We start from the raw sequence: 11,455 nt of genomic DNA on the forward strand, positions 1-11,455 counted from the left end.
TTTGAAAACAGATCTTTGTTCTCAGAAATAACCTTCATGGTAAAGAAAAGAAGGCACCCAGGTTCCAGAATGACTTCTGTGTTATGCATAGCTTTAAAATGCCATGAAGTATCAAGCAACTGTTTCAAATGCCTCGGTAGATCAGAGAAGAACCTGGATAAAATGTTCTTTGGAAAATGGGGAGTTTTAATCCAAGTCAGAGCTGGAAGCCATTTTTCTCTGAAGAGAATCTTCTTGATTGAAACAAAGTCAACTTAAGAGTATTTCAGCGCCCCCCCACCCCCTCTTGACTCTGGGACAATGTTCATCTTCAACTTTAGTTCTATAAATTACTAAGTACTTCAGTGTTTGTTTCAGTGGTAGTGAAGGTTTCGGTTTTTTTCTCCTTTAGACCTCTACCTTAGGCCAAATTCAGTTTAGGAAAAAAAAAATGTTTCAAGTGTTCTGCATTGTCATAGTACGTTTTTGTTGAGTTACTAGTGGCCTTCCCACCAACCCCCTATAACTCAAGTTGGTTTGCTTAATCTCAGTCTGTATAGCCCTGGTAAATTCCTGGAGGTGAGTTGCCACTGTATCTTGTGAATACACAATGCCAACTTCCAGAGTCGTGTGTGTGTGACTTTCAAGAGGCAAGTCTGCTGAAGAGCCCCTTCTTCTGCCATTGGGAAGGTCAAGAACGGAAAAGCTACTCACACACCTTGTGTCTTATTCTTTGTATATGTCACGTGCTTTAGGAGCAGAAACTCAATAAAGTAACATTCACTTTAAGCCAAGTGTTCAGGTTTCTCTGCTGATATGACTTTGGGCAGTGTCTTCTACCCAGAGTTCAGACTAGACATGAGGATGACCAGGATATTGTGGCCAGAGAAGTTTTCAGCTCATAAAAGTAAAGGCAGATAAACCCAAACTCTACTCTGTATTGAGCCTTAGGCTAGGAGCTAATGTGAGTCATTGTATAAAGATAAGCTTTCTCCCCAAATGTCTTGTGATTGATAGGCCGTCCTGGTCGGGCAGTACTGTGGCTGGATGTTCTTTCCAGAAGGAGAAAAAACCTCATGTCATGACAAAAAAGGACAAAAAACCTCTTGTCATGACAAGACTTCCAACAGGCCATAAACTTTCTTCTGCCTCTTGACTCTAGACTGATTCCATCAAGAGGGCCATCTCAATCACTGGGCAGATGCTGTGGGTCCTGCAACTAGGAAGGGGACAGCTGAGTTTCCTGGGTCACAGCCCAGAAATTAGTGTGAGAGGATCCTTCCAGAAGTGAGCTCAAAACACATGTCCAGCTGCCATCCTCATAACCCTTAGGCACATGAGAATGACCACTGGACCCTTTCGGAGGAGGGAGTGTGATCGGTGTGAAGGGTGGGATAGTGACTGCTCTCAGACATTCCTTTTATGTCCAAGCAGCTGACCCACACAAGCGAAACTCCCCGTGGTTTTGGGAGATGGTTTCCTGAGCAGATTGTGGTCTGCCCCCCACCACCGACCCAGTTGCCACTTCCACTGTCGCAGCCTTGGTAAGTTTCTACAGCCTGGAAAGCCCAGGCTAGGGAGGCTCTCAGCAGCAGGAGCCTCACCCCCCAAGCATCTTCTGGGGAGACTAGTCCTCAACCCACAGCATGAATGAACCTGAATGTCTGCCAACGTCATTATCTAGCCCAATACCTCTTCCTCGCGGATGAGAATAAAATGAATTACAAGTTTCAGAACAAAATGAAATACAAAGTTGATTCATTTGTTAGCTTCTCTGCCAGGAGAAACCTCTTTCCTGTCTTGGCATTTTGAGCTTTGCTCAAGTCATGATAATCAGGGCCTTTTGCATATAGAAGTGTTTTGTTTTTGTTTTTGTTTTTGTTTTTGTTTTAAAGCAAAGTTCCCTTCTTTGTTTAGCAGTGTTTCTGGGCTAAAAGATGCCTCTCCCCCTTCCTTCACATATTCAGGATGTTAACTAATTGCATCGTCATTTAAAAAATTATGTTGTTCATTACTGCTTCGTGTCTCCCCGCCCCTGTCACAGCCTGGAGTTTTTATTCAATTAAATATCCGTCTCTCCCCCATTTCTCTTGTCATTGTATGTTCCTGAGGTTTAGCCGTCTGCATGCACACAGGACACTGCAGAGCTTTTTTACCTTTAAGCTTTGTTTCACAGAGATAACCACTTCCCTTCCGTCCGAGGTACAGCGGTAGGGCTTGTTTGGTTTTTGTTCCGCGCAAGGAATCCCTGCATACCCCAAGAGCCTGGAATACACCTGCGTTTTGCCAGGCTGATGGCTCCCAGAGCATTTGGTGCACGGGGCTGTGCTGTCTCCTGAGCTGTTCAACTCCACAAGCGAACGGCCCCTCCAGATGCCCAGGGAAGCGGGTTGCACGCTCGAACCTGGAAAGTGCCATGCTTTCGCCCACCCAGAGAGGAATCCTGCTAACTCTCATGAAACACCACTTGGCTGAATGAGGAGAAAAATCCTACTGCAGGCTGGAAATTTTAAAAAGAACATTCTGAATTAATAGAATATCCTCTCCACTCACCCCCAGCTTTTAATTAATTTAGGAAGCAGCCCACAGAGAGGAGAGTGGAAGGTACTGTCCTTTCCTGCGCATCCGCATCTGAATTACTGGTGCTCCGCAGTGAGATGCCACCAAGGGAGCCGAACTGCTGAGAGAAGCACTCTGCTTCCTAAATGCACAGCCTCCCCTGGCTTCTGCCTCCCGTCAGGTCACCTGTCAGCCGCGGGGTTCGGTGATGTGTAGCTTGGCTCGTATCTAGAGCAGATCAAGCGATGGGGTAAATGTGTCTGGCTGGCTGGGCTGGGTTATGCAGCCATAGCATCCTTCAGACCTCAGTGGCTGGAAACAACAAAGGCTAACTTCTCATTCGTGTTCCATGCCCGTCACAGGTCAGCAAGGGGTTGGGGGGAATGTTCTGCTCATCGGAGGTATTCAGGGGAACTTGGGACACCAGAGCAGCCAACATCTCAAACATTGCCTGAGGGAAAAGAGCTCTCTGAAGGCTCTCCTATTGGCCTCAACACTCTGGCCCAGAGGTGACACATGTCCCTTTCCTTCATGGTTCATTGCCCAGAACTATTCATGTGGCCACCCAAATTATAGGTGTTCAAGCGCCGAGGGGATGAAGACCTGGAAATAATCGGTGTGCACTCAGGATGACCACAGTGAGGTTAGCAGACCCGTGGGGGGTGACAGCTACTGAATATCTGATTCAGAGAAACTCATAAAGAGAAGATATAGTCTATTCGTTGTCAAATGACATCAAGGACTATATTGAGCCACATGACTGTGCTAGCCTCAGACTTGAATCTTGCCCACAAACAGCTCCAGTCTAGTAAACTGGCAATATAAGTAACTATAGTCCAAGGTAGAAAGTGGTGTGTGCGGGACAGGAGGTGTGGACTCCGTTTTGTTTTTGTTTTTGTTTTTTATGTCCATTCACTTTTGAGTCAGAGAGAGAGACAGAGAGAGACAGCAGGGGAGGGGCAGAGAGAGAGGGAGACACAGACTCCGAGGCAGCTCCAGGCTCTGAGCTGTCAGCACAGAGTCCGATGCGGGGCTTGAACCCACGGACTGTGAGATCATGCCCCGAGCCGAAGTCGGACGCTTAACTGACTGAGCCACCCAGGCGCCCCGAGAGGCATGGACTTCTGTGGCCACAGAAGAATATCATAGCTCGGCAGAATGACGGCTTCAAGAAGGAAGGCGCATCTGATCTAGAGCTTTAAAGGATGGGTAGGATTTGGGGATGTGGAGGTTGTGAGGGGGGAGCACATTCCAGGCTGAGGGGTCCATACTGGTGAAGGCCCGGAGCTGAGGAATCCCCAGGGCCACCAAGCACCTGAATCTGGGGGAGACAAGGAACCCCTGAGCACAGCTGCCACCTTGCTGGTGCTGGTCAGCCCCAGCCAGACGCTGGACGCCTGCCCGGGGAGGCTTCCCTTCCCCCACTCTGAGCCCTGCACCACCAGGCTCTAGACCTGGCCCCTGCCTCGTTCCTGCCAGCTGCCTCCACAAAGTGGGCTCGCTGCCCTCCTTCCTCCACTGCCGGCTTGGCCTCCGCTCTCAGACGGGCTGATCACCCAGAACTGCAAGATTTGCCTGATTTCAAGAATCTGTTAGCTGCCACACCTCATCCCCTCGCCCAGCCTCATCGCCTCAGGCTGTTTTGCAGCTACAGGCCACTCGGGACTTCAGGATTTGTCCCGTGTCCCACCCCTCTTTGCAGTGAGCCCCATCCAGATGTCTGATGCCCTGGTGCAGGGCACGGGACTGGCCTCCCCCAACTTTCCTCTGGCTGGTTCACAGCAGCGCCACCGGCAAGGCTGTGGCAAGCCCACAAGCAGAGCCTGGAGGCAAAGGGGCTTCCAGGCAGTTGCAGCCATCCACCCAAGAGGGGGCAAAGGGCCAAGCTAGGCCTAGGCCACACACAGGGAGACAGGGGCACCTGTATGGGACATGGGGAACACGGATGGACAGCATGGCAGGGCGGACAGCTGAGCAGATCTGGAAGGCAGGGAGACGAAAAGGGCATTCAAGAGTGTTGAAGGCTTTCACACTTGAGGCACCAGAAAAATGATGGAGGCTTCCATAGAAACCGGAAACTCTGCAGAACAAGGGAAAACGATAAGTCTGGTTTGGCCAGCTGAATTTGAGATGCGGGAGGGATGTGCAGCCGACAGCCGTAGTTGGAGATGCGGCTTGGCAGAGAGGTCGGGCGTGAGATGTTAATTTATAGAAAGCTTACACACCCAAATGAGATGTGGACAGGAGGCTGACACGGCCACGTGGGTACAAGCAGACAAGGAGAGTCTCAGAGAGGGCTTCTTCGGGAACCATCAAGATTTAGAGGTCAAGGAAAAAGAAAGCGATGTGAATAATAATGGAGGTGTGCCCAAGCAAAGCTGATCGATGAGGCTGCGGGTGAACAAAAACAGATCAATCAAGGCCTCATAAAACGATTCTTCACAAGTTAATCCAAAGCGCTTGAACCTAACTTGATTCGCAAGTCTATTTTCACCCACATTCGCAGGGACCCGCCTCTTTTTTTCCCCTTGCCTGTGCTTGCCTTTTGTGTGTGTGCGTGCATGGTAAAATACATTTACCTTCAGTTTACCCTCTTAGCCCTTTTTAAGCATACGATTCAGCGGCTTTAATTATGTTCACACTGTTGTGCAAGCATCACCACCAGCCATCCACAGAACTTTGTCCATCCTGCAAAGCTGAAGCTCTGTGCCCATTAAACAGAGCTCCCCATCCCAACCTCCCCCAGCCCCTGGCCACGCCCATTCTACTTCGTGTCTCCATGAACTTCACCACTCTAGGTAGCTCGTATAAGTAGAATCGTGTCATACTTGTCCTTTGGTGCCTGGCTTACTTCACTTAGCAGAGTATCCTCAAGGTTCATCCATGTTGTAATATGTGTCAAGAATTTCCTTCCTTTTTAAAGCTGAATAATATTCTATTGTATGGATATACCCCATTTGGTTTTTCCATTGATCTGTCAGTGAACATTCGGGTTGCTTCCACCTTTTGGCTTTTGTGAATAATGCTGCCGTGAACATGGGTGTACAAACATCTCTTCCTATCTCTGCTTCCAATTCTCTGGGGTATATATCTGGAGTGGAATTGTTGGACCATGTAGTAATTCTATTTTTAATATGTTGGGGAACTGCCTTACCCTTTCTCATAGTGGCTGCACCAGGTTACATTCCCATAGGCAGTGCACAAAGGTTCCAATTTCTCTCCATTCTCACCAACACTTGTTATATTTTTTTTATGTATTTTTGATGGCAGGCATCCTAATGGGTGTGAAGTGGTATCTAATTGTGATTCCGATTTGTATTTTCATAATGATTAGCGATGTTACGTATCTTTTCATGTGTTTTTTTGCCATTTGTATATATTCTTTGCACAATGTCTATTCAAGTCCTTTGCTTGTTTTTTTATTTTATTTTATTAAGCTTTAAATTTTAATTCCAGTATAGTTAACACACAGTGCTATATTCGTTCCAGGCGCACAATATAGTGATTCAATGCGCATTTCTGAATTTGTTTTGTTGTTGTTCTTAGGATTCTTCTATATTCAAGGTATTAATCTCTTGTCAGATTTATGATTTACCAATACAGTATTGTCTCCCATTCTGTGGGTTGCTGTTGATGATGTCCTATGATGCACAAAAGTTTTAAAATTTGAAGTTGTCCAATTTGTCTATTTTTTCTTTTGTTGCCTGTGCTTATGGTGTCATATCCAAGAAATCATTGCCAGATCTGATCCCATGATGCTTTCCCCCTATATTTTCTTCTAAGAGTTTTATAGGGTTTAGCTCTTATACTTGGGTCTTCAATCCATTTTGAGTTAATTTTTGTAGAGGTTGTAAGATTAGAGTCCAACCTCATTCTCTTGCACATGGATATCCAGTTTTTTCACATCATTTGTTGCAAAGACTGTCTTTTTGACATTGAATGACCTTGGCACCCTTGTTGAAAATCATTTGACCATATATGTGAGGGTTTATTTCTGGGCTCTCTATTCTGTTTCATTGGCCTATATGTGTGCCTTTATGCTAGTACCACATTAATTTGATTACTTAGAGCTTTGTGGGAAGTCTTGAAGTAGGCAGTGTGAATCTTCCAACTTTGTTCTTTTCCAAAATTGTTTTGGCTACTCAAGGTGCCTTGAGATTCCATATGAATTTTAGCATGAATCTATTTCTACAAAAAAATGGGATTTAAAAAAAAAGCTTGTTTTGTGTGTGTGTGTGTGAGAGAGAGAGAGTGCATGAGCAGGGGAGGGGTAGAGACAGAGAGGGAGAAAGAGACTCCCAAGCAGGCTCCATGCTGACAGTGCAGAGCTCGAACCCATGAGCCGAGAGATCATGACCTGAGTCCAAATCAAGAGTCAGACACTTAACTGACTGAGCCACCCAGATGCCCCCCAAAATGGAATTTTGATAGGGCTTGCACTGAATCAATACATACCTTTAGGTAGTATTAACAGGGATCCAACTTTTGAGGGCACTGTAAAGTGTCCTATAGGAGTCACCTGTAAGGTGCCATTTGCTAACTTTCTGTCCACAAACCTATTCTTACCTCTGGGGTTTGGCTGATAAACAAATGTTTTGTTACTTGGTGCAGGACCAAGCATGGTGATGGAGGTGTAACTGGCTAACCAGACCTTTTACCCAATTCTTGCCAATTTCCTGTGGAATTCATCTCCCCCAACTGCAGATGTCTTGGACCAACTCCCAACCTGCTAACCAAACTCAACCCCACAGCCCGACTTCTCTCTCTTGCCCTACTCAGCCCCAGAACACTCAAGAACTTCAGCTGCACTAACTCCTATGAATGCAGGTTAATCTCTTTTCCTGCATGCACGTAGGTATTCACTCAATTAACATGTTGAGCACCTAGTATACATCAGATAACATGTTAGGGCTGAGGGCACACACATTAGTAATAACAACTAACAAACACTAAGCACTTCTCATATGCCGGGCATTGTCCTAAGCACCTTCCATCCATTCTCATTTAATTTTCTCTTTAACCCTATGAGGTCAAGAAACTTAGCCAAGGTCATACAACTGAACCCAGATAACTAAGCCCCATGGTTCACGTGCTTAAGCATGATGGTCAACTGCCCTCTAATAAAACACAGCTCTTCAAGGGGCTCACAATTCAGGGGAGACACACACATAAATAGAAAATTACTCTTAAATGTGGTAAGCCTGGAGAAGATTTGCCTAACCCATCTGTCTATTCATATGCCCTTCATGATGCAATCCTAAATGTATCCTCTGAGACCTCAACTTCGTTCCTTCCTGGAGAGAGCCCTTCAGTGGCCTCTTTGTGAACCAGCACTCGTGCACATGCATTGATCCCTCACATCAGTTCCTCCTCCGGGAATAGCTAAAGAATTGTGGAGTCCGCTCATCACACCCAACCCCAGTCAGTCACCTCATAAACGTGTCCTGTATCGGACAATGCCAGGAAGAGTGAAAGCTTGCTGTAACTTAGCAGCTCCACTGGGAAGCTCAGAAACGGCAAGAGGGCTCATCGCTCAATGATACACAGCTCCAAACAAAGCCTGTGCCATCAGACTTGATGAAAAGGGAAATCGACGGTGAGCTGCCACGGGAGAGAACAGATAGAAGAACTCAGAGGGTTCAGAGGAACTCTACAAATAGGAACGCATCCGGGCTAGCTCAGCTCTCTTCCCTTCTTACGTCTTCTCCTGTTCAGTACCAGAGGGGTGAGCCTCCTGCAGAGGCCCCAGCTGAGGACAGCTCACTGGCAGTAAATTAGTACCGGGGGGCAGACTGGGGAGGTGTGTGACTCCTTTACCCTAGGGGACTCTCTTTCCTGCACAGACTGGGGGAGTTTGGTGACACATCAAGGACTATCCCAAGAGACGCAGAGCACCAATGTGGGCAGGCGCCTCAGGCATCCTGAGACATGTAGCATTTCTTCTTTTCTCTGTCGCTTTACCTTGCAGTCTATGTCTGAGCCAGGTGTGTGGGGACCCTTCGGGCTGCGACAATGAGGAATGGAAACCCATGGCTAGAAATTCTCAGTGTGTTTGGAAATGCGAGTTTCTGAGATGACAGAGGATTTGCTAATCACGGTGGGAAGGCCTACTGCCCCTTGGGACCACAGTCCTTCATCTCCCTGGAGACATTACTGACAATGACACTGCACAGTTAAAATGAATTGTGAAATCAAAGAACCAGAGAGCTTCCCAACTGTCTTCCTTAAATGACCGCCAACTCTCTCTTCCAGATCGTCCAAACATGCCTGACCTCTTACGCAGAGAGGCTCTTCCTGTGCCTCCTGGTCTTGAACCCGTGGCTTCCCTGATGCTTCCGGCTTGCTCTCTCCCTGGCCAGGAAAGTAAGGGTAGAACTGTCTTCTCCATTCTCTTCCATCCCAGTGGCTACCCGACATGCCGTGCTGCCTCCTACCAGATGTGCCACGTGAGGACGGAGTCATCTCTTCACCACCATCACGTTTGGTAAACTCCAGAGCCAGAAGATCTGGGTTCAGCCCGGTCTAACCCGGGCAGGTCTTTCAACCTCTCTGAGCCTCTTTCCCCCATCCGTAAGCCAGAGGTGGAGTTGCATCGATTGCGGTGGTCAGGCTCAGCTTCGGGTCTGCAGCCCGGGAGCAAACCGCAGCCGCCAGCGTCGCCCGGACCCCGTCCCCACTCCTTGAAGGCCTGCTCACCTTTCACAGCTGAGTAACTTGAGAACAAAGGGAGTGACACTGCATTGCCTGCCGCTCCCAAGCCTGGAGAGGGTGGGAGGGAGCGGGGAGGGGGATGTACAGAATAAATCAAGTGGCTGGGTAATTAATTTAGAACAACGTAAGCACTGAGCGTTGAGGAGAAACAAAAGTGGTGACATTTAACGAATGTGTCCGTTGATATCTCACTCATTCCAGCTGTCTTTTGAAATGTCAGAGAGCTCACAATCCCTTTTCCTTGCAGCTGGAAGGTCTGTGCAAGCAACCAATTCTGGTTGCTGCCCAGTGGGTTAGCACGGGCACATAATTTCAGAAGCGGGAGGTCCCAGAGGCCGAAGGAACGGGAGACAATGCCCGTCACCCTCAGAGAGCCGGCCGCTGCAGCTACCCCTTGGCCCCCAGCCCCGGGTTCCTTTCTCCTTGCCTTTTGCCCACCTTCTTGCCACTGACTATGAAAAGCACACCAGGTGTCCATGCCAAGAGAAGGACAGTCCGTGTTTTCATGGAGATCCTCCATTTAGGCATCTTCAAACTCCTCAGAGCTTACAAGTTTGCAAGAGAAACCTTAGCTGAACTCCGGGAGAGGGAAAGCCAAGAGCCAGTTCCTCCAGAGAACTCCAGGCTCAGGAATTTCCATTCTGAGCTGATTGGCCCTCGGTTCGGTCCTCTATAAATACCAGATCTACTGCTCAGAGACAAACCCGGGGAACAAACCAGCTGGATTTGCGCTTTGGGGAAGAATGTAAAGCCAAGCAGCACGGAGTAGTTTTCATCCCAGACTCCATCTCTAACCCCCAAAGTGAGTTTTCCCACCGTCATCCACAGCTCAGCAGCCGGTGTCCACAACCTTATGGGCACCGAGGTGCAAGGAGACGGAGCGGTTAAAACCCGCATGGAAAACCAGCCGGTGGAAGTCTGAGTGACCGAGGCAGACTTGAAAGTTCCTGCAAGCCCCGCTTACCTAGCAGAGCTTGAGGAGCAGAGGAGGGCCACGGCGTTCTAGGCTGCCTGGGGGCAGGACAGGGTGAGCCAGCCCAGAACGGCGACAGCTCAGCTTTGGCCAACCCCAGTTGCACGGAGAATGCACAGGGACGTGTCAGAAGAGAGCCACCCTTCCATGGTCCGGTTCAAAGCCAGGTTGCGCAGGGGGTCCATGCAGCCCCCGGGGCGAAATCAAAGCCCCACCACCTGAGGGTGCTCTCGCTTAGAGCAGAGCCAAACAACAGGGACACCGTCCCCCCTGGCCCTCCCACCAGTACACAAAGCCACAGCTCAGTACAGCAAGCAGGTGTTCACAGTCCATCTCGCAGAGCGTCTCCTGTGTGCTCGCCCTCCCTCCTGGAGGTTCTCTCCTGACTCCGGCGTCTGTCACGGAGCCAGTTTTGCAACCACCCCAACTCTTAGGCATATACCCGTAGAGAGGAAAGGCCCCCAGGCCCAGTCCTTGGCCTCCCCGCAGCTGTCTACACAATTTCATCCACCCCCCAGCCCCATACAACTTCCAGCTGCTGCCTATCCATCCCCAGCTGCCATTACTCTCCAGAGCACCAAACTGCCACCTGCCATACACAAGGCCCTTGGATGTCCTGCTGCAGCCCAGCTGGCTCTCTTGCTGTCTTTGGACTTTGGTAGCCTTCCCCCACGTGTTTAATCCCGGACTCCCTTCTCTCCCTGCGTGCGCCACAATGCCACATTTCTTTCTTTCTCTGTGTTGTCTCACTGACCCCACTCTAGACCATCGCTTCCCTCCTAGATTACTGCCATAGTCTTCACTGCTTGGGATTCCCACTTCTCTCCCGCCTCTGTGCCCATCTAGCAATTGGAAACACGAAGACGTCAGGAGCTAAGCAGGTGGCATAAATGTGTAAGGCTGTAAATCAAAGGTAGAGTGGCAGGTTGTGGGCACCGGAGGGGGCAAGCTCTATCTAAAGACATTCAAATTGAAATTAAAAAAAAAAAACAAAACCCACTAGGCGTACTGATCAGGTTCGACCCCTAGACAACTACTTCTCAGCCCCTAAAACGCCAGTCTTCACTTCCCTGGTAGTTTCATTATCGTCACACCTTTAGAATACATTCCACCATTACTCAGAAACTGTTACTGACTCCTCTTTTGCCCATTGGGGGGAAAGGAATGATTACTGCTTGCATAAAATGTTAAATATTATCAAGGACTTTGCTTTACATGAAACTGGTAATGGAT

This window comes from Lynx rufus, unplaced genomic scaffold (genome assembly GCF_022079265.1).
Source record: "Lynx rufus isolate CCGP_SWC_20201006 ecotype Redwood Valley unplaced genomic scaffold, mLynRuf1.p SCAF_2, whole genome shotgun sequence".
In the NCBI taxonomy this organism is placed as follows: domain Eukaryota; kingdom Metazoa; phylum Chordata; class Mammalia; order Carnivora; family Felidae; genus Lynx; species Lynx rufus.